Source organism: Myxine glutinosa, chromosome 4 (assembly GCF_964187855.1).
Source record: "Myxine glutinosa chromosome 4, kmMyxGlut1.1, whole genome shotgun sequence".
Lineage (NCBI taxonomy): Eukaryota > Metazoa > Chordata > Myxini > Myxiniformes > Myxinidae > Myxine > Myxine glutinosa.
The window spans coordinates 20,259,491-20,284,201 of NC_136264.1; positions in this window are offsets into that span (position 1 = coordinate 20,259,491).

A 24,711-nucleotide genomic window follows, 5' to 3' on the forward strand; every position below is an offset into this window, starting at 1 on the left:
ATTCCAGAGGAAGCCTCCTGTTCAGCACCAGCAGAAAGGCAGACACGGTCGACAGTACCATCATTCTGCCGGAATATGTGCTTTTTCTGTCAGACTGTGAAACAGGACAAAAAGACCGGGACAGAAGAGATACGCTGTGAGTGTAGAAGCAAAGATATTGGTAGGTCTACCAGGAACAAAGTAGCCTACCAGGAACGATCAATTGCAAAGCTGAAAGCAACACTTCTCCAATGCAACATTTTCAAGTTGCACAACTCTGAGGATGTGTTTCAGACCTGCCTGTTCAAGTTGTTGACCAATGAGGTGATTCCTAAAGCTGTGGAGGAAGGAATTCTTAATGCAGAGAAATTCGGACAGGAGGCTTACAGTGCATTTGTAGAAAAGAGAATAAAGGGAAACCAAAACCTGTGGTCGACAATGACCAAATTGAAATTGCCATCTTGGAATTCGGTTGGCAAAGACCTGTTGGTGAAAACTGGTAGTGAGGTAGTGGCACTGAAAGTGACGACATCCCTGTTTGCTCGACTACTAGTCATTGCAAGGTCATCGAGGGAAGCAGTGGATCTAGAGGAAGTGGTAGGGGCACATGAACTGTCCAATACCAATAGAACTCTTCTCCAGCCAAATGGAATGGTCCACCCCACCACCGACAAGAGCAAGATCATATCACTCCTGGAGGGTCTTGTGAAATCCAGTGATGACACAAACTCAAGTGACCATGCTGAAGAACTTGCAGAACACCCTGAGAATGTCCAAGAAAGACCCAGGACATGCTTAATTGTTGATGGAATGGCACTATTGCAAGAATTAATGAGTGTCAAGAAATTTCAGAACTGCAAGGAGCTAGGCACAGCGTATGTACAGCTAGCCGAATGCAGAGGACGTGCTTATGAGCAGCTTCGGGTTGTGTTTGACAATTACACAATTGATGCATCATTGAAGGAAGGAACAAGGGAACGTCGTAGAGGCAAGACCAAGGCAGTGAAAAGCTATATTGTTGATGAGCAAACCAAAATCAAGGACACCAAGTCATTCCTTGCTAGTAATGTCACAAAGGATTCACTGACACTCTTCCTGGCAAATAGATTGATCAACAGTAGATCCTCCATGCAGATTGTAACGGTGACAAGGAGAAGTGTCCAGAGCAATTTTGAATGTGAAATTGCTAAAGAGGTCAGTAGCCAGGAGGAAGCTGACACACTCATGATTTTGCATGCAGTGCAACTTGTGAAAACAGGATTCATTGTGAGTATCTATTCCCCAGACACAGATGTGTTGTTACTTGCTCTATGTCGAAGTGATGACCTAGGAAGTGATGCTGCAGTTATCATGGGCACTGGAAAAAACTGTCGGAAAATCTTACTAAGGCCAATCTATGAACAGCTTGGTGCTCAGAGGGCAAAAGCACTTGTTAATTGGCATGCTCTCACCGGCTGTGACACCACTGGCCACATTCAGGGCAAGAGTAAAACAACTTGCTTCAAGGCATTCACTGAAAGTAGTCAAACAGTAGTGTCAGCAATTGCTCAGCTTGGAGAGGGTGATAAACCATCTGATGCTGTCCTAGAAGGATGTGAAGAGTATTTCTGTCGCTTCTTCTGTCCGAAAGGTGTCACAATAAGAAGTGCTGCTGAACTACGATGGCACCTATTCCACCAGCTGAAGGCTGATCAGGGAGTCGAGAAACTAACACCAACTGCTGGTGCCTGGAAAGAGCATGTCCAGCGTGCTCATTTGCAAGCATACACGTGGGCACAAGATCTAACTCTAAATCCAACTGTGATCGACCCAAACACCTTGGGATGGGAAACTGTTGGAGGCGAATTGAGACCAGTCCTGACGCAGGTTGCAATTGCTCCAGCCTCAATTCTCCAACTTGTTCGCTGTGGCTGTGGACGAGCTGCAAAGAGTCCTAGCAAATTGTGTTCACGCAGGTGTTCATGCAAAGCTAGGAATGTAGTCTGTACCGAATTGTGTAACTGTGATGCTGATTTGGAGAAATGCTGCAACACTGATGCCCAGCCTATTGGGAATGACATTGTGTTTGATCAGTAGAGAGCCCGTCGTTTGGATTTTTGATAGGAGTTGTTTGATGAAACAAACTGATTAACAAACTGTAGCATTGCTTTCAGAAAAGGCTTAAGTCTATGATGGTTGCTAGCCACCACAACTAGTCTTCATCAATTGTCTCAGACTAAGACACTAGGCTATGTTTGCTCATACTTTGATTAAAAACGGCGGCCATCTTGAAATTATAAAGATGTTGGCCATCCAGCTGAAATTTGATTATCACCATTGTCTTCCTTGACCCCGAAAATGTGGGTAAGGACACTATTCTTGTGCTGATACCTTGATTAATAAGTGAGATATAAGGCAAAATAGGTCCGAAATGGTGGCCATCTTGAAATCCAAGATGGCCGCCATGAAGATGTCGTGAAAATTTGGCAACAGCAATTTTTTTATTTTATATGCTATTTAGAGTGATTTAAGCCTAGTTGCCAAGAATCTAGCAAAACGGTCCACAAACTTTGGTTTCCCAACATAAGCCCATGTACTATAAAACAAGGTATTACACATACTTATGTGGTGAGTGGTTCAAAATTCATCTATCTATAATTCCAGTAATCTCTGTGTGTTTGTTTGTCTGTGACCGCTGTTTCTCGACAACCACGGGTCCGATATACTTTAAACTTGCCAGGTATATTGCTGGGGACCTGAGGATGTGCCTTTTCAAGGTTTCATATTAATCGGAGAAGTAGTTACCGAGCGATGTCCAAAAAACGATTCAACCAATCAGAGAGCAGCGAGCTATCACGTGTGCCGAACGTAGCGAACAGACTCTGCCTCGGACGGCACATTTGAGAGCGTATTCATTTATTTCACGTTGGCAAACTATGTTGCCGCTATGTTGGCGTTAAACTATGTTTTAAAACTAATTAAAACTAATTTGCGATTCTTTCGCTTTCCTGCGCGTTTGTGCACGCTATGGCGATTTCTTTACCAAACTCCGCAAGCCGTTCGCTTTGGACCAAACCATTTCATGTAAATAGAGGGGGGGGGGGGGATTGTCACCGTACTCGCAAGCCGTTCGCTTTGGACCAAACCATTTCATGTAAATAGAGGGGGGGGATTGTCACCGTACTCGCAAGCCGTTCGCTTTGGACCAAACCATTTCATGTAAATAGAGGGGGGGGATTGTCACCGTACTCGCAAGCCGTTCGCTTTGGACCATACCATTTCATGTAAATAGAGGGGGGGGATATAATTTTAGATATATATATAGTACGGGCATGCCCTAGTATTTTCAATATGACTACTGGCAGCCATCAAGGATTTTCACCCCTCGCGGCCATTCGCAGCAGGTTCCGAAGAAGCACCTGTGTGATTTTTAAAGGTAATTTCCTTTAAAGTTAAAGGTAATTATGTAATTAGGTAAATTAGGTAATTAGGTAACCTTTAAAGGTAAAGGTAATTTAAAGGTAAAGGTAATTAAAGGTAATTTAAAGGTTTTAAAGGTTCCGAAGAAGCTCCTCCTCAAAGCTGCCTCCTCCCCACTTCGTCTCCCTTCTATCTCATACCTCCACCCCCCCCCAACCTTCTTCTTTCCTCTGCCCCCCCTCAAACAACCCCTCTCTGTGCCTCATCCCTTCACCTTCAAACCTTTCATCCTCCTCATCCTTCCCTTTCTTGGAACTCTTCTGCAATCGCTGACACACTAACAACTGCTCTCCCTACCTCCCCCTCTCATCCTTCATCTTACCCTACTCCTCCCCTCCCCTGTCCTCTACCCGATGCTCCCCCTCTCTCTTCATTAACGGTATGGACCTCAAACATCCGGGCCCTTCGCTCAAACCTGACTGATCTCTCCATACAGGTTGCTTCTGACAATCCAGACTTGATCTGCTTAACAGAGACTTTCCTCCTTCAAGATGTCTCTGATTCCTTAATATCTCTTCCTGGTTACTCCCTCCTCCGGTATGATAGACCTGAGCCTCGGCCTGGTGGTGGGGTGGCTATCTTTATCAAAAACTCTCTTCCTCACTCTCCTTGCACTGCCCTCTCTCCTCCTCACCCCCAGGAGTACCTCTGGCTACGGCTTCCTCTCCGCTCCCACCTTTTGTTCATATGTGTTCTGTACCATCCCCCAAACAGTGATGACTCCATCTACATTTCACTGTCTGACAACATGGACCAACTTCTATCCACTCATCCCAACTCTCTCTTCCTCATATGTGGTGACTTCAATTGTCATCATGCCACCTGGTTGGGTGTGGGTTCCTCTCTCACCAGTCATGGCACCTCAGCAAAGGACTTCTGTGACTCACTGGGATTGACACAATCTGTCAATTTCCCGACGCGGATCTCAGCCAATGGAGTATCTTCTCTTCTAGACTTGATTATGACTAACTTCCCTGCTAATGTCTGCTGCTCTTCTTCTGCTCCAATCGGTTCTTCTGATCATGTGCTTGTCAAAGTGGACATCTCTCTGGCCATTCTCAGAGAGCCTCCTCAGCGTCGACGAGTCTGGCATTTCACTCAGGCCGACTGGGACGGTCTTCAAGCAGCCATCAATCGTCTGGATTGGTCTCCCATCTCCACTGCCTCTGACATCAATTCTTCCTGGGAATTCTTCCAAAGCAAACTGATCTCTCTCATGCACAGATTTATCCCATCTCGCCTTCAGTTGTCTTACCCTTCCTCCCGTCCATGGTACACTGAATCTTGTGGTGAGGCAGTTGCCCTGAAACAACTTGCCTTTGCCTCTTGGAAGGCTAATCCAACTGAAGGAAATCTCAGTTCCTTCCACCAAGCTCGGAACAAGTGTGTGTCTACCCTCAGGAGTGCCAGGAAGCAATATCTCTCCTCACTCAAGAATGAACTCTCAAACCTGTCTCCTTCCTCCAAATCCTGGTGGCGTCTGGTCAAATCCGTTTCTGGTGTTTGTTCCCCCTCCATCCCCTCCCTTACCTCAAATGGCCACACAGTTGACATCACACGTGACAAAGCCGAATGCCTCAACTCTGTGTTTGCCTCAAAATCCTTAGTCCCAAACCCATCTCTCTCTGTTCCCACCTTTCCCAGTCGAACCAAACTGCTCCTGGACTCTGTGACCTTCTCTCCTGACAAGGTGGAGGAGTTTTTGTCAAACCTCGACTCTGATTCTGCAACTTGACCAGATGGCATCAGCCCACTGGTCCTAAAATCCTGCTCTGCCGCTCTATCTCACCCTCTCTCTGTTCTTTTCACCCTATCCTTTGCTCAAGGTCATCTGCCAGCATCCTGGAAATCAGCAAACATTACCGCTTTACACAAAAAGGTGCAAAAACAGATCCTTGCAACTACAGACCAATCAGCCTGCTCCCAATTATCAGCAAAGTCATGGAATCCATCATTGCTTCGGATATGAAATCTTTCCTCTTCTCCAATGGCTTGATCTCTGATCATCAATTTGGTTTCAGACCAGGTCACTCTACTCTGGACATGCTGCTTCTGCTGTCTCAACAATGGATGGAGGTCTTCAATGCCAAACAGGAAATCAGAGCTGTCTCCCTTGACATATCACGTGCCTTCGATACGGTCTGGCACCCAGCTCTGCTCACCAAACTCTCCTCCTATGGTATCCATGGAAATCTCCATGCATGGCTTGCGGACTTCCTCTCTGGTCGTAGTCAACGTGTGGCCCTGAATGGATTTCTCTCATCTCCCCTTCCCGTTCAGGCTGGAGTTCCCCAAGGCAGTGTGCTGGGCCCTGTGCTTTTTCTGGTCTTTATCAATGATCTCTCCGACTCTCTGGAAAATCCTCTGTATCTCTTTGCTGATGACTCCACTCTCTGCCGCTCCATTCCTCTTCCCTCAGATCGGCAGTCTGCAGCCTCCTCACTCTCTGAAGACCTGGACAAAATCACAGACTGGTCAAACATGTGGAACATGTCTTTCAATCCTGACAAATCTCACACTCTTACTATGTCTCTCCGAAAAGATCGACTGGACAACCCTCCCATCTACTTTCTCAACAATCCTCTCCAAGAAGTTCTGTCGCTCAAGCTTTTGGGTCTCACCATCTGCCATGATCTTTCTTGGGAAAACCACATTTCCAAGCTGGCCTCCAAAGCCAGTCGCCGACTGGGCATCCTCCGTCGTGCGAAGTCCTTCCTAGGCACACCTGAGCTCCTCACCACATACAAGGCTTTCATCCGCAGCTCAATGGAATACTGTTCTCCCCTATGGGCTGGTGCTCCTGCCTCACACCTGGCTCGGCTTCACGCTGTTGAATCCAAAGCTTTCAGAATCATTGGAATCTCCCGCGATGAAGCTATCTCTGAGGGCCTTTCACTCACTCACCGCAGGCAGGTAGGTGGTCTTTCTGTCTTCTACCGACTCCTCTCCGGCCTTGCTCCCCCAGCTCTCTCTGTGCTCTGTCCCCCAAATATTCCTACAGGTCGCACAAGATCTGCCAGCCACCCTCTGATGGTTAAACTGCCGAAATCTCGGCTCTCTGCTCACCTTCACTCTTTCATTCCTCTTTTCTCCCGCCTCTGGAACAAACTCCCACACTCACTTCAATCACACTCCTCCCTCCAGGTCTTCAAAACAGCTGTTCACCACCATCTCTTATCTTCCCCCATCCAAAACCTTGATCTTTTCTACCCCCACTAATTCACCCCAGATCCACCTTGTTTGAAATTCCAACTTCTTACCTGGAAGTCTTGGCAGTGTCCATATGTTTTATACCTCTCCCACCCCCCCCCCCCCTTCCCATGCCTCCCCCCCAAAGCCCTCTCCCTCCCACAGTTCTCTCGATGTCTCCATGTCTCTCGGTCCCTGCTCTCAAATGTTGTGTTTGTGTCCTTCCCCCTCTCTCCCCATCTTGTCTACCGCTCCCGATGTTATTTGTTTTGTGTGTCTGTTTGTCTTTCTGTGTGATTAATGTTCGCTCTTTCACGAGCCTCGATCTTGTATACAAAAAAAAAAAAAAAAAAAAAAAGGTCCAATAACTCAAATCAAGTTTCAAAATCTCTTGCGGATGAGTTGTATTCGGGGTTATGAGCAGGGCCAGGACTATAATAATATTTGACTAAAATTGAGTATTACAAGAAAGGTTAACAAATGTAAATCGGTTTTTGTATTTGCCCCGAATTGCGCAACAATGTGTTAAGCATTAAGCAAGCACAACAATGTGACATAAAAACAACTTTTGCTGCATTCATTTTGTAATAGCAAAGCAAACCATCAGAAAATTATTTTCATTATTATCAGGATTAAGTGGTTGTTGTTTTTAGAATAAATCATCTATTTTATTGCTTCATAACGTTAACCCAAGAAAGACAAATGGTGTTTTTTGTTTTTGTTTTTTTTGTATACAAGATCGAGGCTCATGTAAGAGCATTATTGAGAGAGCATTAGCATTAAGCATTATTGAGAGAGAGATTGAGAGATTATTGAGAGATTATTGAGAGAGATTGAGAGCATTAAGAGAGATTGAGATTGAGATTAAGATTAAGAGAGAGATTAAGAGAGATTAAGAGAGATTAAGAGAGATTGAGAGAGATTGAGATTGAGATTAAGATAAAGAGAGAGATTAAGAGATTAAGAGAGATTAAGAGAGATTGAGAGAGATTGAGATTGAGATTAAGATTAAGAGAGAGATTAAGAGATTAAGAGAGATTAAGAGAGATTGAGAGAGATTGAGATTGAGATTAAGATTAAGAGAGAGATTAAGAGATTAAGAGAGATTAAGAGAGATTAAGAGAGATTGAGATTGAGATTAAGATTAAGAGAGAGATTAAGAGATTAAGAGAGATTAAGAGAGATTAAGAGAGATTGAGAGAGATTGAGATTGAGATTAAGATTAAGAGAGAGATTAAGAGATTAAGAGAGATTAAGAGAGATTGAGAGAGATTGAGATTGAGATTAAGATTAAGAGAGAGATTAAGAGAGATTAAGAGAGATTGAGAGAGATTGAGATTGAGATTAAGATTAAGAGAGAGATTAAGAGATTAAGAGAGATTAAGAGAGATTAAGAGAGATTAAGAGAGATTGAGATTGAGATTAAGATTAAGAGAGATTAAGAGAGATTGAGAGAGATTATTGAGAGAGCATTAAGAGCATTATTATAAATAACTTGCTTGCAAAGAAGATAATTATGTACACTTGTCGATCAAAAGTGTTGTTGCTTTAACATGAAGTTTCTCATTAATTTTCATTCCCCAAAATACATCACACGAGACTGGAAAATCGTTCCCCTCTGCAAATATTAGCAAAGAACTCGTGTTGAAAAATATATTAATTTTCTGTATCCACAGCATTCAGTGATTGTGGAACAAGTAGTTGAACTTCAATTCCCTTCTTCAAACTTCAAATCAAACTTCAAATTCAAACAAGCTTCAAATCTCTCTTCAATCCCACTCATCCCTCCAGGTCTTTAAAACAGCTGCTCACCACCATCTCTTATCTTCCCCCATCCAGAACCTTGATCTTTTCTACCCCCGTTAATTCACCCCAGATCGATTTCTCTGAAATACCGACTTCTTTCCTGGAAGTCCTAGCCGTGTCCATGTGTTTTTTTTTTTTTGTTTGTTTTTTGTGTTTTTACTCTATGTGTTTCAATTCAATTTAATTCAATTCAATAAACTTTATTGTCATCCCATCCATATACAATACAGTATAAAAGGGAACGAAATGACGTTCCTCCTGGACCTCGGTGCAATATAAACATTCAAGCAAGACTACACAGAGTGCAACTTGAGAGCTGCAAAAACATTAATTACACAGAACAATGCTATAAATACACAGGATAGTATACAGTAAATACACAATGGGTATCCATGGCAATATGAGAATATCCAAGGCAACATAAAATAAAAAATTTAAGAAAATGTATAGAGTTGAGCAGTTGACTGTAGGTTACATCTGATAAGTAAACCATTTATGTAGCAATATATTATGTATAGCAGCATATGATATATGTAGTGCAAGTGGGGGGGGGGGGGGGGGGGGAGGGAGGTGAGTGGAGGAAGTGGGGAGGGAGAGGGCGTTTCGACCCTGTTAGTAAAATGTTACGGATTCGGCCTTTCCGTAGTTGTGGTTTTCATCCACTTGAAACATTTCTGGTTAGGTATTATTATTCTTCTCGGGGTTGGAAGGAAACGACGGTTATTGTTGTTTAAGGGAAATGGTTATTGTGGTTAAAAGGTTAAAGGCGCTCATGGTAAAAATGAGACAGGAAATTGGAACGTTAACCGGAAGAGGTCGAGTGAAGAAGAAGAGGTCGTAAGGCAAAGGTCAGGGAAGACGCGTGTCGAAGCTCCGTAGCGGGCTTGGTCGAGCGAACGTCGCGAGTGAACTTTGAGACCTTGAAAGGAAGTTCGTGCAATAGGTGTTATCGCCGGAGTATTGAGGAACCTGCGTAGTCAGGTATCGGCATTGAGGTTCCGGAGAATCCTTGCCAAGAGGCTCCGGCTCGAGTGAGAGCCGTCCGCCATTTTGCCCCGCGCGCTGCGTTCATCGAAAAAGGTTTTTGCCGCGTCAGCTGGTCTTACCCTCCGGTGGTCTGCCGGGGATGGGTGTGCACGAAAGTGGCGTTTGAAGATTACACGGCGGTTCGCTGATTGAACGGTGAATGTGCACGTCGGCGCACGTCTTTGGGATTTCCATTCCACCGAGAGTTTGCTGGGTGTTGGACCACGTGACTTTTTGTGTCGCTTCGACCGCCTACGCCTCGATTGATCTTGATCGGACATTGTTCTAGCGATCGCTGGAGCGAATCAACTTTGCCTTGGAGAGTTATAGAGACATTGAAGAGTGCTCGGTTCCATTCTCTGGGAGTGCCGTGAGTTTGAATTAGGTTACTAGAGAAGATGGTACCATCTTAGGATATTGATTGTATGGTTGATTGCTATTAATGTTGTATCGTGATTCCGGTGTGCTCTTTAATATATTCTTTGGTTGTGGATAACTCTATGTGTGGTTTCCATATTGATTTCGACACGGAATAACATATTTTTTTTCTGCCGTGGCTCATCCCGGGGTTCAGGGGTATACCGAGACCAGGAGGTCGGGGAGGAGCACGTAACAGACATTGGGGGCTCGTCCAATTGACTCGTGGGCTCGAAATTGGGTCTTCGTCCGGGATATATATTATAAAATAATGATAATAATAATATATATTCCTTAAATTTAGTCTGGGGAAGAATTCCCTAACATTCCCAGAATTCCCAAATTTGGAACTTTTTCCAACATTCCCAAATTTTTCCAAAAAAAAAAAAAAATTAAATTTCTTGTGTGAAGGTTAACAGGTGTTAACAATAGTCACCATGGAGTTTGACGCAGAGAAGTTTGCAGTGACCCCTAGTGAGGCACAGTTCCGAGCGTTATTAAAATCGGGACTCTGGAAATTGGCCAAACATTTTTGCTTGGAGGTCCGAACTAATATGAGGAAGGCAAAGATGCAGACAGTGGTGATACAATCTGTGGTGGGATTAGGAACATGGACAGAGGTAGCCTTGGATTGGTTACTCGAGGAACAAGAAAATGTGGAGCTCCGGAGGCTGGAGATGCAATTGCAGAGCCAGGAAAGGTTAAAAGCAGAGGAAAGGAAAGCAGAAAAGGAAAGAGCAGCACAGGAACGAGAACGCGAAGAGAAACAAGCAGAAGAAAGGAGAGTTGAAAGAGAACTCCAGGAAAGGTTGGAAGAGACAAAAGCAGCGGAAAGGAGAGTTGAAAGAGAACTTGAGGAAAGAAGAGCAGCACAGGAACGAGAACGCGAGGAGAAACAAGCAGAAGAAAGGAGAGTTGAAAGAGAACTCCAGGAAAGGTTAGAAGAGAGAAAAGCAGAGGAAAGGAGAGCTGCAAGGGAACTCGAAGCAGAGGGGAGAAAAGCCGAAAGGGAGTTAAAGGACCGTGAAATGGTGCTTCAGCAGGAAATTAGACTCAAGGAGCTGGATTTAATGAAATAACGGGGAGAGGTACCATCCATGCCGACTGGTTCGACACCAAGTCAGAACACCTGGGATGTTGGCAGACATGTGAGGCTGGTTCCACTCTTCAATGAAAAGGAGGTAGCCAATTTTTTTTCACACTTTGAGAAAGTGGCTCAGCTGCTACAATGGCCTGAGGAGTCCCGGACCATATTAGTGCAAAGTGTTCTGGTGGGTAAAGCTCAAGATATTTATTCGGCTTCACCGATTGACCAATGTGCAGATTATGAGATAGTGAAGAAAAACATTCTCAAAGCCTATGAATTGGTCCCGGAAGTTTACCGGCAAAAATTCCGGAATGCCAGGAAGAGGGAGAGTGAGACCCATGTGGAGTGTGCCAGAATGAAAGAAACCATGTTTGATAGGTGGTGTGATTCAAAAGGGGTTGGGAAAGACTTCGAACTATCGCGACAATTGATCCTGGTGGAGGAATTCCAACAGTGTCCACGAGGACATTAAATTTCATCTGGAGGTAAGGAAAGTACCAAAGCTGTATGAGGCAGCAGCCATGGCTGATGACTATGCCTTAACCCACAGGATGGGGTTCCACAAACCTAACTTCTCGCCTAGACCTAGCCAGGGGAGCTATGGTACATCAGGGGCGGAGAACGAAAATTCATGGGGGCGGCCTCGAGATGAATCTGAGGACCACTTTGATACCACGACTTCTAGAAATCCGAAGACAGCAGTTCCAAGGCAGACTTACCCTTCGGGGGGCTCGGGCAGACCACGAGGTTCTCCTCCGGGCCTACTCGCGCTTTTTGCCATAAACCTGGACACTTGATGTCCCACTGTTATGCTCTGGGAAAGGAAAATCCAGAGCGGAGTTCGACTAGTACAACTGCGAATGCAGTTGTGAGAAATCGCCCTCAAAAGGGTTACCAACCATTTATTTCAGAGGGGTTTGTGTCACTGGTTGGAGCCTCGACTAACCAGAGACCTGTTAGGGTATTGAGGGACACAGGAGCACATCAATCTTTATTGCTTGAAGGCATCTTGCTATTGTCAGAGGAGACGGCAACTGGTGATTGTGTTCGTTTACAGGGGATTGGTGGCTGTGTTAGAGCTCCACTTCATGTCATCCATTTGGAGTCCGATTTGGTGTCAGGACCGGTCACCATAGGTTTACAAGCCACTCTTCCTGTAGAGGGAGTATCTTTTGTTGTCAGGAATGATTTGGCCGGTGGTCAAGTTTCTGGTAACCCGATGTTTGTTGAAAAGCCTAGTAGGAAGTACCCTGAAACTAAGTGTCAGCACACGCACGTCAGGGATGGAGGCAATATTGGCACGCTCTTTGTAGGGGGACTGAACTTCAAAACAAAGGAAGATATTCTGGAGTCTGCCTTCAGCAAATATGGACTGCTGTTGGAAGTGCTGCTGATAAAAGACAGGGCGACACAAAAGTCAAGAGGGTTTGGCTTTGTCACGTTTGAAAACTCAAAGGATGCCAGAGTTGCAGAAAAGGATCTGAATAGCAAGGAGTTGGAGGGTCGGACCATAACAGTAGGGAAGGCATTTCCTAGGTGTCGATGGGGCTACAGAGGAGGACCACAGAGTAGTAGTGGTGGTGGCTGCAATCGATATTATTATGGAGGCTTCCAGAGTTATGGCAGCTCCCGAAAGAAGGATTATCAGAGCAGTGGCCAAAAAGGAGACCGCTATTCATGTGACTACAGTGACAAGTGGCCCAACCGTGATTGTTAGGAAAGTTAGAAAGAGTTGAAGCACTGAATGCTGCAGAGCAGCCGAGCCAATATTCCTACACGGATCAACCGTGAACAAGCAGACGTTGCTTGAACAACGTGAACAAGCGTTGCGTTCCTAAAGGCGTCCAGGTAGTGAACTTTCCGACATGGACTAACCGTGAACTCCACGCTCCTAAAGGCGTCCATGTAGTGAATATGTCCAGGCCTCACCACCCAACCACCATGGAACCTGGCCCTCAGCTCGGCCTCCCGGAAAAAGTGCTATCGATTTGCTTGACTCTGGATTTTTGATCAACCCCTTAACCTTCATTCAAAAGAAACTAAAAGTAAAAATCAGAGGTTGATGAGATGGAGTTTGGCTTTGCAGGGGTTCAACTTGAAAATTGAACATGTACAGGGCAGGGACAATGTCGTTGCTGATGCTTTGTCCAGAGTGAATTAACGTTGGAAATCTCTGTGGGCTGTGTGAAATTTTGTTGCTTTATTTTTGGGAAATATTGATTGTTGTTGCTCACGGGAATTGATGATTTGGTTGTGAGTTTACTTGTGTTTGTTTAAAGAGTTTGCCTGCAAATAAAGTTTTCGCTGTGTTCAAACTTTCTTTCTTAACGGGGGGGAAGTGTTACGGATTCGGCCCTTTCGTGGTTGTGGTTTTCATCCACTTGAAACATTTCTGGTTAGGTATTATTATTATTCTCAGGGTTGGAAGGAAACGATGGTTATTGTTGTTTAAGGGAAATGGTTATTGTGGTTAAAAGGTTAAAAGCGCTCATGGTAAAAATGAGACAGGAAATTGAATCGTGAACCAGAAGAGGTCGAGCGAAGAAGAAGAGGTCATGAGGCAAAGGTCGGGGAAGACGCATGTCGAAGCTCCGTAGCGGGCATGGTCGAGCGAACGTTGCGAGTGAACTTTGAGACCTTGAAAGGAAGTTCGTGCGATAGGTGTTATCGCCAGAGTATCGAGGAACCTGCGTAGTCAGATATCGGCATTGAGGTTCCGGATCTTTGCCTAGAGGCTCCGGCTCGAGTGAGAGCCGTCCGCCATTTTGCCCCGCGCGCTGCGTTCATCGGAAAAGGTTTTTGCTGCGTCGGCTGGTCTTACCCTCCGGTGGTCTGCCAGGGATGGATGTGCACTAAAGCGGCGTTTGAAGATTACACGGCGGTTCGCTGATTGAACGGTGAATGTGCACGTCGGCGCGTGTCTTTGGGATTTTCCATTCCACCGCGAGTTTGCTGGGTGTTGGACCACGTGACTTTTTGTGTCGCTTCGACCGCCTACGCCTCAATTGATCTTGATCGGACATTGTTCTAGCGATCGCTGGAGCGATTCAACTTCGACTTGGAGAGTTATAGAGACATTGAGGAGTGCTCGGTTCCATTCTCTGGGAGTGCCGTGAGTTTGAATTAGGTTTCTCGAGAAGATGGTACCATCTTAAGATATTGATTGTATGGTTGATTTCTATTAATGTTGTATCGTGATTCCTGTGTGCTCTTTAATATATTCTTTGGTTGTGGATAACTCTTGGTGTGGTTTCCATATTGATTTCGACACGGAATAACATATTTTTTTTCTGCCGCGGCTCCTCCCAGGGTTCGGGGGTATACCGAGACCAGGAGGTCGGGGAGGATCACGTAACATAAATTAAAGCGGGTGCTGGAAGGTAACAGTGTGTTGAGGAGCCTGACAGCCTGGGGGAAGAATCTGCTGCAGAGTCTGGCAGATCTGGCCTGGATGCTGCGGTACCTTTTCCCAGACGACAGGAGAGCAAAAGGTCCATAGGACGGGTGGAAACGGTCGTCATCTATGCTGGCGGCCTTGCGTATGCAGCGTTTGTAATAGATATCCTGCATAGAGACACGGATAGTGAAACAATAGCTTTTTACCTCCCTCACCCCCTACCCCTCTTCCCACGCCTACTCCCCCAAGCCCTCTCCCTCCCACAGATCTCCCGATGTTCCAGCTCTCAAATGTTGTACTTGTGTGCATCCCCCTCTCCCCATCTGGTCTCCCGCTCCCTTTATTTTGTCTTATGTGTCCGTTTGTTTTCTTGGCATTAATGTTAGCTCTTACATTAGCCGCGATCTTGTACACAAGAAAAAAAAAGAAACTGTCGTCGATAGTTTCTTAATTTGCCTGTTAAACTCTGTTATCAACAGTTTGTTAATTTGCCTGTTAAACTCTTGTAGACAGTTTGTTAATTTGCCTGTTGAACTCTGTTATCGACAGTTTGTTAATTTGCCTGTCCCCCGCAGTGCGAGACTGGATTTTGAAAACACCTCTATGTGTCTGTCTTTGTCCAGACCATAACTGTTTTTACCATTTGAGCTTTTGTCATCCAATTTTCAACAAATATTTATTATGAGAATATGAAGAAGACAAATTCATAACTTGGTCAAAAGGTCAAAGGTCAGAATCATAGAAAATCGTCAATTTTCATCCATTGACCTCAATTTTTAAGCATTTGCATATTGGGACACTGAATTAGCTCAACAATCAAAAGCATAAAAGCCTAAATCAAAAGGTGTTAGGTCAATATTGCATAAAATCGTCAATTTCCATCTGATTGACTTGAAAGTTGAGCAGCGTTTGCATATTGGGTCACTGAAGCCTATTGCTTTTGAGGTCAAAAGGTCAAGGACACCTAAAATCGTCAATCCTTTTGTATTTTTTAAGCTGTTTTCATCATGTTTAGCATACGGAAGAAGAAGTCCGAATACAAAGCGGACACAGATGGACTTTACATTTTCAGATGCTATGTTGTTGCAGTTATAATCATGCAGATGATCTTTTGTATATTTAATATTTGTTTGAGTGATACTTCATGGGATTGCAATACTGGCATACCATGACCATAAGGGAGCACTCTATCCCAACTCACCCCCTCTCGACTTTCAGAATGTATTCGATGAGGTACCATGCAGAGTTTCGTGACGTGCGTGTGACTTTACTCTGACTTGACAAATTTGACTTGAGACCCGTATTTTGGACTTTGTGTTTTGGGACTTGCGACCTTCTTGTGACCTACAATTGCGACTTGAGTTTATAATGACTTGTTGACAATGCTCGGAAAATAATCGTTGAATCAAGACCCTCACATTCCACACATTCCAGGTTTATTACAACACAAATCCTCAAAACAGTCGACAGATACAAACTTTTACAAACATAAAGTATCTGTCGTGGCAGTTATTCTAAGTATACCAGAATAATCAGTATTTCCCCCCGCGATACCCTCCCAATCCTCTGGGGGGCAGTCTAAGACCATAAATGACATTACCACTCTCTGCTAGACGATGTCCACCTGGGAGGTCCACGCGAGGCGGGAAGCAGACTGTGTGTTGTCACTCCGCTCCCCAGCCGTGTTATATTCTCCCTGTGGCCTTGTCCCTCCCCCCGAGGCTCCTCACTGTCTGGACCACCTCTTTGATTTCTGAGTATGGAATGAGGGGAGGGGGGTGGGGGGGGAGGGTGTGAACCATGTATAATGACCGGCTTGACGGTGAGAACTCTAATGTTTCAGTGTGTGCCGATCGAGGCAGCCTCTTGTTTATGTAAGGGACTGCCCACTTGGTATCTCTGAAATATACCGTGCACGTTAATTAATAATTTCTATAATAAACCTCATGTACTGCAGTGCCAGTGCCTCATGGGGTTCTTCCTGGGGTTAAGGGGGAACAAAGGGGTTGGGAAAGACTTCGAACTATCGCGACAATTGATCCTGGTGGAGGAATTCCAACAGTGTCCACGAGGACATTAAATTTCATCTGGAGGAAAGGAAAGTACCAAAGCTGTATGAGGCAGCAGCCATGGCTGGTGACTATGCCTTAACCCACAGGATGGGGTTCCACAAACCTAACTTCTCGCCTAGACCTAGCCAGGGGAGCTATGGTACATCAGGGGCGGAGAACGAAAATTCATGGGGGCGGCCTCGAGATGAATCTGAGGACCACTTTGATACCACGACTTCTAGAAATCCGAAGACAGCAGTTCCAAGGCAGACTTACCCTTCGGGGGGCTCGGGCAGATCACGAGGTTCTCCTCCGGGCCTACTCGTGCTTTTTGCCATAAACCTGGACACTTGATGTCCCACTGTTATGCTCTGGGAAAGGAAAATCCGGAGCGGAGTTCGACTAGTACAACTGCGAATGCAGTTGTGAGAAATCGCCCTCAAAAGGGTTACCAACCATTTATTTCAGAGGGGTTTGTGTCACTGGATGGAGCCTCGACTATCCAGAGACCTGTTAGGGTATTGAGGGACACAGGAGCACATCAATCTTTATTGCTTGAAGGCATCTTGCTATTGTCAGAGGAGACGGCAACTGGTGATTGTGTTCGTTTACAGGGGATTGGTGGCTGTGTTAGAGCTCCACTTCATGTCATCCATTTGGAGTCCGATTTGGTGTCAGGACCGGTCACCATAGGTTTACAAGCCACTCTTCCTGCAGAGGGAGTATCTTTTGTTGGCAGGAATGATTTGGCCGGTGGTCAAGTTTCTGGTAACCCGATGTTTGTTGAAAAGCCTAGTAGGAAGTACCCTGAAACTAAGTGTCAGCACACGCACGTCAGGGATGGAGGCAATATTGGCACGCTCTTTGTAGGGGGACTGAACTTCAAAACAAAGGAAGATATTCTGGAGTCTGCCTTCAGCAAATATGGACTGCTGTTGGAAGTGCTGCTGATAAAAGACAGGGCGACACAAAAGTCAAGAGGGTTTGGCTTTGTCACGTTTGAAAACTCAAAGGACGCCAGAGTTGCAGAAAAGGATCTGAATAGCAAGGTGTTGGAGGGTCGGACCATAACAGTAGGGAAGGCATTTCCTAGGTGTCGAGGGGGCTACAGAGGAGGACCACAGAGTAGTAGTGGTGGTGGCTGCAATCGATATTATTATGGAGGCTTCCAGATTTATGGCAGCTCCCGAAGGAAGGATTATCAGAGCAGTGGCCAAGAAGGAGACCGCTATTCATGTGACTACAGTGACAAGTGGCCCAACCGTGATTGTTATGAAAGTTAGAAAGAGTTGAAGCACTGAATGCTGCGGAGCAGCCGAGCCAATATTCCTACACGGATCAACCGTGAACAAGCAGACGTTGCTTGAACAACGTGAACAAGCGTTGCTTTCCTAAAGGAGGTCCAGGTAGTGAACTTTCCTACACGGACTAACCTTGAACTCCACGTTCCTAAAGGCGTCCATGTAGTGAATATGTCCAGGCCTCACCACCCAACCACCATGGAACCTGGCCCTCAGCTCGGCCTCCCGGAAAAAGTGCTATCGATTTGCTTGACTCTGGATTTTTGATCAACCCCTTAACCTTCATTCAAAAGAAACTAAAAGTAAAAATCAGAGGTTGATGAGATGGAGTTTGGCTTTGCAGGGGTTCAACTTGGAAATTGTACATGTACAGGGCAGGGACAATGTCGTTGCTGATGCTTTGTCCAGAGTGAATTAACGTTGGAAATCTCTGTGGGTTGTGTGAAATTTTGTTGCTTTAATTTTGGGAAATATTGATTGTTGTTGCTCACAGGAATTGATGATTTGGTTGTGAGTTTACTTTTGTTTATTTAAAGAGTTTGCCTGCAAAGAAAGTTTTCGCTGTGTTCAAACTTTCTTTCTTAACGGGGGGAAGTGTTACGGATTCGGCCCTTCCGTGGTTGTGATTTTCATCCACTTGAAACATTTCTGGTTAGGTATTATTATTATTCTCAGGGTGGAAGGAAACGATGGTTATTGTTGTTTAAGGGAAATGGTTATTGTGGTTAAAAGGTTAAAAGCGCTCATGGTAAAAATGAGACAGGAAATTGGATCGTGAACCAGAAGAGGTCGAGCGAAGAAGAAGAGGTCATGAGGCAAAGGTCGGGGAAGACGCGTGTCGAAGCTCCGTAGCGGGCATGGTCGAGCGAACGTCGCGAGTGAACTTTGAGACCTTGAAAGGAAGTTCGTGCGATAGGTGTTATCGCCGGAGTATCGAGGAACCTGCGTAGTCAGGTATCGGCATTGAGGTTCCGGATCCTTGCCTAGAGGCTCCGGCTCAAGTGAGAGCCGTCCGCCATTTTGCCCCGCGCACTGCGTTCATCGGAAAAGGTTTTTGCTGCGTCGGCTGGTCTTACCCTCCGGTGGTCTGCCAGGGATGGGTGTGCACTAAAGCGGCACGGCGGTTCGCTGATTGAACGGTGAATGTGCACGTCGGCGCGCGTCTTTGGGATTTTCCATTCCACCGCGAGTTTGCTGGGTGTTGGACCACGTGACTTTTTGTGTCGCTTCGACCGCCTACGCCTCAATTGATCTTGATTGGACATTGTTCTAGCGATCGCTGGAGCGATTCAACTTCGACTTGGAGAGTTATAGAGACATTGAGGAGTGCTCGGTTCAATTCTCTGGGAGTGCCGTGAGTTTGAATTAGGTTTCTAGAGAAGATGGTACCATCTTAAGATATTGATTGTATGGTTGATTTCTATTAATGTTGTATCGTGATTCCTGTGTGCTCTTTAATATATTCTTTGGTTGTGGATAACTCTTGGTGTGGTTTCCATATTGATTTCGACACGGAATAACATTTTTTTTTTCTGCCGCGGCTCCTCCCAGGGTTCGGGGGTATACCGAGACCAGGAGGTCGGGGAGGAGCACGTAACATAAATTAAAGCGGGTGCTGGAAGGTAACAGTGTGTTGAGGAGCCTGACAGCCTGGGGGAAGAATCTGCTGCAGAGTCTGGCAGATCTGGCCTGGATGCTGCGGTACCTTTTCCCAGACGGCAGGAGAGCAAAAAGTCCATAGGACGGGTGGAAAAAGTCGTCAGCTATGCTGGCGGCCTTGCGTATGCAGCGTTTGTAATAGATATCCTGCATAGAGACACGGATAGTGAAACAATAGCTTTTTACCTCCCTCACCCCCTACCCCTCTTCCCACGCCTTCTCCCCCAAGCCCTCTCCCTCCCACAGATCTCCCGATGTTCCAGCTCTCAAATGTTGTACTTGTGTGCATCCCCCTCTCCCCATCTGGTCTCCCGCTCCCTTTATTTTGTCTTATGTGTCCGTTTGTTTTCTTGGCATTAATGTTAGCTCTTACATTAGCCGCGATCTTGTACACAAGAAAAAAAAGAAACTGTCGTCGATAGTTTCTTAATTTGCCTGTTGAACTCTGTTATCGACAGTTTGTTAATTTGCCTGTCCCCCGCAGTGTGAGACTGGATTTTGAAAACACCTCTATGTGTCTGTCTTTGTCCAGACCAAAACTGTTTTTACCATTTGAGCTTTTGTCATCCAATTTTCAACAAATATTTATTATGAGAATATGAAGAAGACAAATTCATTACTTGGTCAAAAGGTCAAAGGTCAGAATCATAGAAAATCGTCAATTTTCATCAATTGACCTCAATTTTTAAGCATTTGCATATTGGGACACTGAATTAGGTCAACAATCAAAAGCATAAAAGCCTAAATCAAAAGGTGTAAGGTCAATATTGCATAAAATCGTCAATTTCCATCTGATTGACTTGAAAGTTGAGCAGCGTTTGCATATTGGGTCACTGAAGCCTATTGCTTTTGAGGTCAAAAGGTCAAGGACACCTAAAATCGTCAATCCTTTTGTATTTTTTAAGCTGTTTTCATCATGTTTAGCATACGGAAGAAGAAGTCCGAATACAAAGCGGGCACAGATGGACTTTACATTTTCAGATGCTATGTAGTTGCAGTTATAATCATGCAGATGATCTTTTGTATATTTAATATTTGTTTGAGTGATACTTCATGGGATTGCAATACTGGCATACCATGACCATAAGGGAGCACTCTATTCCAACTCACCCCCTCTCGACTTTCAGAATGTATTCGATGAGGTACCATGCAGAGTTTCGTGACGTGCGTGTGACTTTACTCTGACTTGACAAATTTGACTTGAGACCCGTATTTTGGACTTTGTGTTTTGGGACTTGCGACCTTCTTGTGACCTACAATTGCGACTTGAGTTTATAATGACTTGTTGACAATGCTCGGAAAATAATCGTTGAATCAAGACCCTCACATTCCACACATTCCAGGTTTATTACAACACAATTCCTCAAAACAGTCGACAGATACAAACTTTTACAAACATAAAGTATCTGTCGTGGCAGTGATTCTAAGTATACCAGAATAATCAGTATTTCCCCCCGCGATACCCTCCCAATCCTCTGGGGGGCAGTCTAAGACCATAAATGACATTTCCACTCTCTGCTAGACGATGTCCACCTGGGAGGTCCACGCAAGGCGGGAAGCAGACTGTGTGTTGTCACTCCGCTCCCCAGCCGTGTTATATTCTCTCTGTGGCCTTGTCCCCCCCCGCCCCCCCGAGGCTCCTCACTGTCTGGACCACCTCTTTGATTTCTGAGTATGGAATGAGGGGAGGGGGGGGGGGGTTGAGGGGGGGAGGGTGTGAACCATGTATAATGACCGGCTTGACGGTGAGAACTCTAATGTTTCAGTGTGTGCCGATCGAGGCAGCCTCTTGTTTATGTGAGGGACTGCCCACTTGGTATCTCTGAAATATACCGTGCACGTTAATTAATAATTTCTATAATAAACCTCATGCACTGCAGTGCCAGTGCCTCATGGGGTTCTTCCTGGGGTTAAGGGGGAATGGGGGGGGGCTGACTGCTGCCCCCACAGCTGGCGTCATGGACAGGATCTTGTCCGGAGGGGAGAGGGACGGTTCTCTGACTCGGTGGCGGCAAATTCCAGGGCCCCATTAACAGGCGAGATCTTTCTCGGAGTATCAGTGACTTTTTTTGCCGCCACTGAGCGAAGGGGCCTGTCTTGGCTGATCTCCGGCACAGATCCAAGAACTAAGAGGTAAAGGGGAACAAACTGTGTGCAGAGGCTTGTTATAGGAGGTAAAAGTTGCTTTGGCCGGAGCAGGGGGAGAGTGTACCAGGAGTCTGATCGGCTTGGACACTCGACGTGTCGCGAGCGTTGGAAAGTGGCTGGACGCGGCCCACGTTCGGACATGGGTAGGCCCGGCGGGAGTGTTGGGTGGTGGCGTACTCGGGTGCGCACCCCAAAACACCTCGTCCATGGTACAAGGGGAAGGTAGGCCGATCTGAGAGGAAGTCGGAATACTCCCTTGGACGGCCTAGCCCGGCGACACAAAGGTATCGTCAGGGAGGACATCTGTCAGCGGGGAAGGCCGGCGAAGGGCTCACCATAGAGCTAACAGTTTGCGGAGCATGGGTAGAGACACCTGTGCGGGCATTCAGGCTTTGAGAGCCTGAATACCCAGTCGCGGCACGCTGGAAGCGCCCAAGTTGGACAGTTTTTGGAGAAAACCTGGACGCTCGTGCGCCGTTAGAGTCCGGCAAAATGTTGCAGTCAGTTCGAGACATTCTGCTTAGACCGAATAGAGGGAAGTAAGTCGACTTGTGAGAAAGTCGAGAGTACTCTCTTTGGAGGACTTGGGAAGACGTTTTTCCTGTTTGGAATGATGTGCAGCCATCAGTTGGGGAGCCAGTCGAGGCACCCCGTCTAAGCTCACTCCTCTGACGCTGGCAACCTCAACATTCTCGTCCTCCTCGACCTCAGCGCTGCCTTTGACACCATCGATCACACTATCCTCCTCACCCGACTTGAATCCACCTTTAACGTTACCGGCACTGCCCTCTCTTGGATTAAATCATACCTCTCTGACAGATGCCAGTTCATCTCCATCAATAACTGCAAATCCCCCACTGCTCCCCTCCCCCAAGGTGTCCCCCAAGGTTCAGTTATTGGCCCCCTCCTCTTCATCCTTTACCTGTCCCCGCTCGGTCACTTAATCCGCCGTCATGGTCTCCAATTCCACTGCTTCGCCGATGACATCCAGCTTTTCATCTCCACCAAGTCCGTCTCAACCGACACCCACTCTATCCTGACAAACTGCATCACTGAAATAAAATCCTGGCTTCAAATCAACTTCCTCAAGCTTGACTGTGATAAATCTGAAATAATCATCATTGGCCCAAAAACGCTCACAAAATCCACCCATAACTTTGCCCTCAACATCGACGGTATCCCAGTATCCACCTCCCCTCACATCCGGAATCTTGGCGTCATCTTTGACCAAACCCTTTCCTTCGACAAATATACTAAACAGATCACAAAGTCAGCCTTCTTTCACCTGAAAAACATTGCCCGTCTCCGCTCATCCCTCTCCTCCTCGGCTGCAGAAACCCTCATCCACGCCTTCATCACCTCCCGTCTGGACTACTGCAATAGCCTCCTCTATGGTTCACCCTCAAAAATCACCAATAAACTCCAATACATTCAGAACTCCGCTGCCCGTCTACTCACCCATTCCCGGACCCGTGACCACATCACCCCCGTCCTTTACAAGCTTCACTGGCTCCCCATCCCCCAGAGAATCCAGTACAAAATCCTCCTCTTGACATACAAAGCCCTCCATAACCTGGCCCCATCCTACCTGGCTGACCTCCTCTCCAGACACACTCCCACCCGCAACCTCCGCTCTGCTGGTACCAACCTCCTGACCCCCTCCATCCGTACCAAATTCAGATCCTGGGGGGACAGGGCCTTCTCCATCGCTGCTCCCACCCTCTGGAACTCACTACCTCACACCATCAGAGACTCCTCCTCACTCACCACATTCAAAACATCACTAAAGACCCACCTGTTCAACACTGCATTCAACATTCAACCCACAGCATTTAACCCCTGACTATCTCTTCTCCTTCTCCCTCCTTTTGCTTTAAATATTTCCCTATTGATTCTTGGCTTTTTGCAATTGTTGTTTTCATGTATTGTTATGCATTATGTTTGCCACTCTGTCAAAGCGCCTTTGGGCTTCTGGAAAAGCGCTATACAAAATAAATGAATTATTATTATTATTATTATTATTATTATTATTATTATTATTATAAGCTAACGGGTTGCGAAGAGAGAAAATACGACATGAAGTCATCGGCACGAGTATCGTGAGACTGAGATGTTGACAAAAAGGGGAGATTAATGTTAGTCGGGGTTTGTTATTCAGATCTGAAAAACTAGAATGATTTAATGTCCAATGCGCGGGAACCCCACCGTGATCGCGCGAACCGAGACGTGCAGGCTAGTCGCCATGATGACCACGCGGGGAATCGCAAAGCGAGACGAGGGAATGCGCATATCCGATGCCATGAAATGATGCAGCCAACGAAAATAGGATTATAATGAGCCAGGTTCAATGATTAGAACGAGTAAGATGTGGAAGAAAATGATGCAGCCAGGCGTTTGTTGAGCTGCACCTCTATGAACACAGTGAGCCTGGAATGGTGAGCGAGGAGAATGCCGGCAGAAGCCCGTCCATTGTTCGGGTTGGATTGACCGGGAAACCTGCGAACTGGTGCGTGGTGTTTCCACGATCGTGGGCACAGGTGGATTGTGGTGCAAGCGTGAGTATCGAGATGGGCACCACTATGGCATGGCTTGGAGGATGTGTGCCCAGGTGCATTGTGGGTCATCTAGAGAGATGGGCACTTCGACTTTGTACATGGTCTTCGTGTATGCGTGTGAGAACGCGAGTCAATCTTGCCTTGTCCAGCATAATGTTTCATGCAATGCGCTAGGTCTCATGTCGGTGTAATGCGAACCTTCGGCTCCTGCCATGCAATGTCATGAGAAATACGTTGTTTATAATGGAATTATAAGGGGAATGCTGAATAAACGTCGATAGTAACATGTAGAATATAAAATGCAAAGAAATAATAGGCGATCGCTGCGGTCGAATTTCAAGAATTTCGGAGAATTTCGGTCTGCTTGATTGTCGGGTCACCTATTGGTCGAGTGGGTACCAGGTGGACGAGTTGTTGTGGTCACCTGCTGTGAATGGTTGTGAAGGGGTGTCCCTGATTAGCACACTGGTTAGCAGTGCCGCCAAGGTCCGGAGTTGGATCCAGCCTGTTGGTAATCTTGTGCCCTCTGTCATACTGCCCCCCCCCCCATTACACCCCCCACCCTTCCTATTTCCACCCACCCCTTTTCCCCCGGATGTGTTGACTGGTGTGCAGTTGAATCAGCCATGATAGTTCT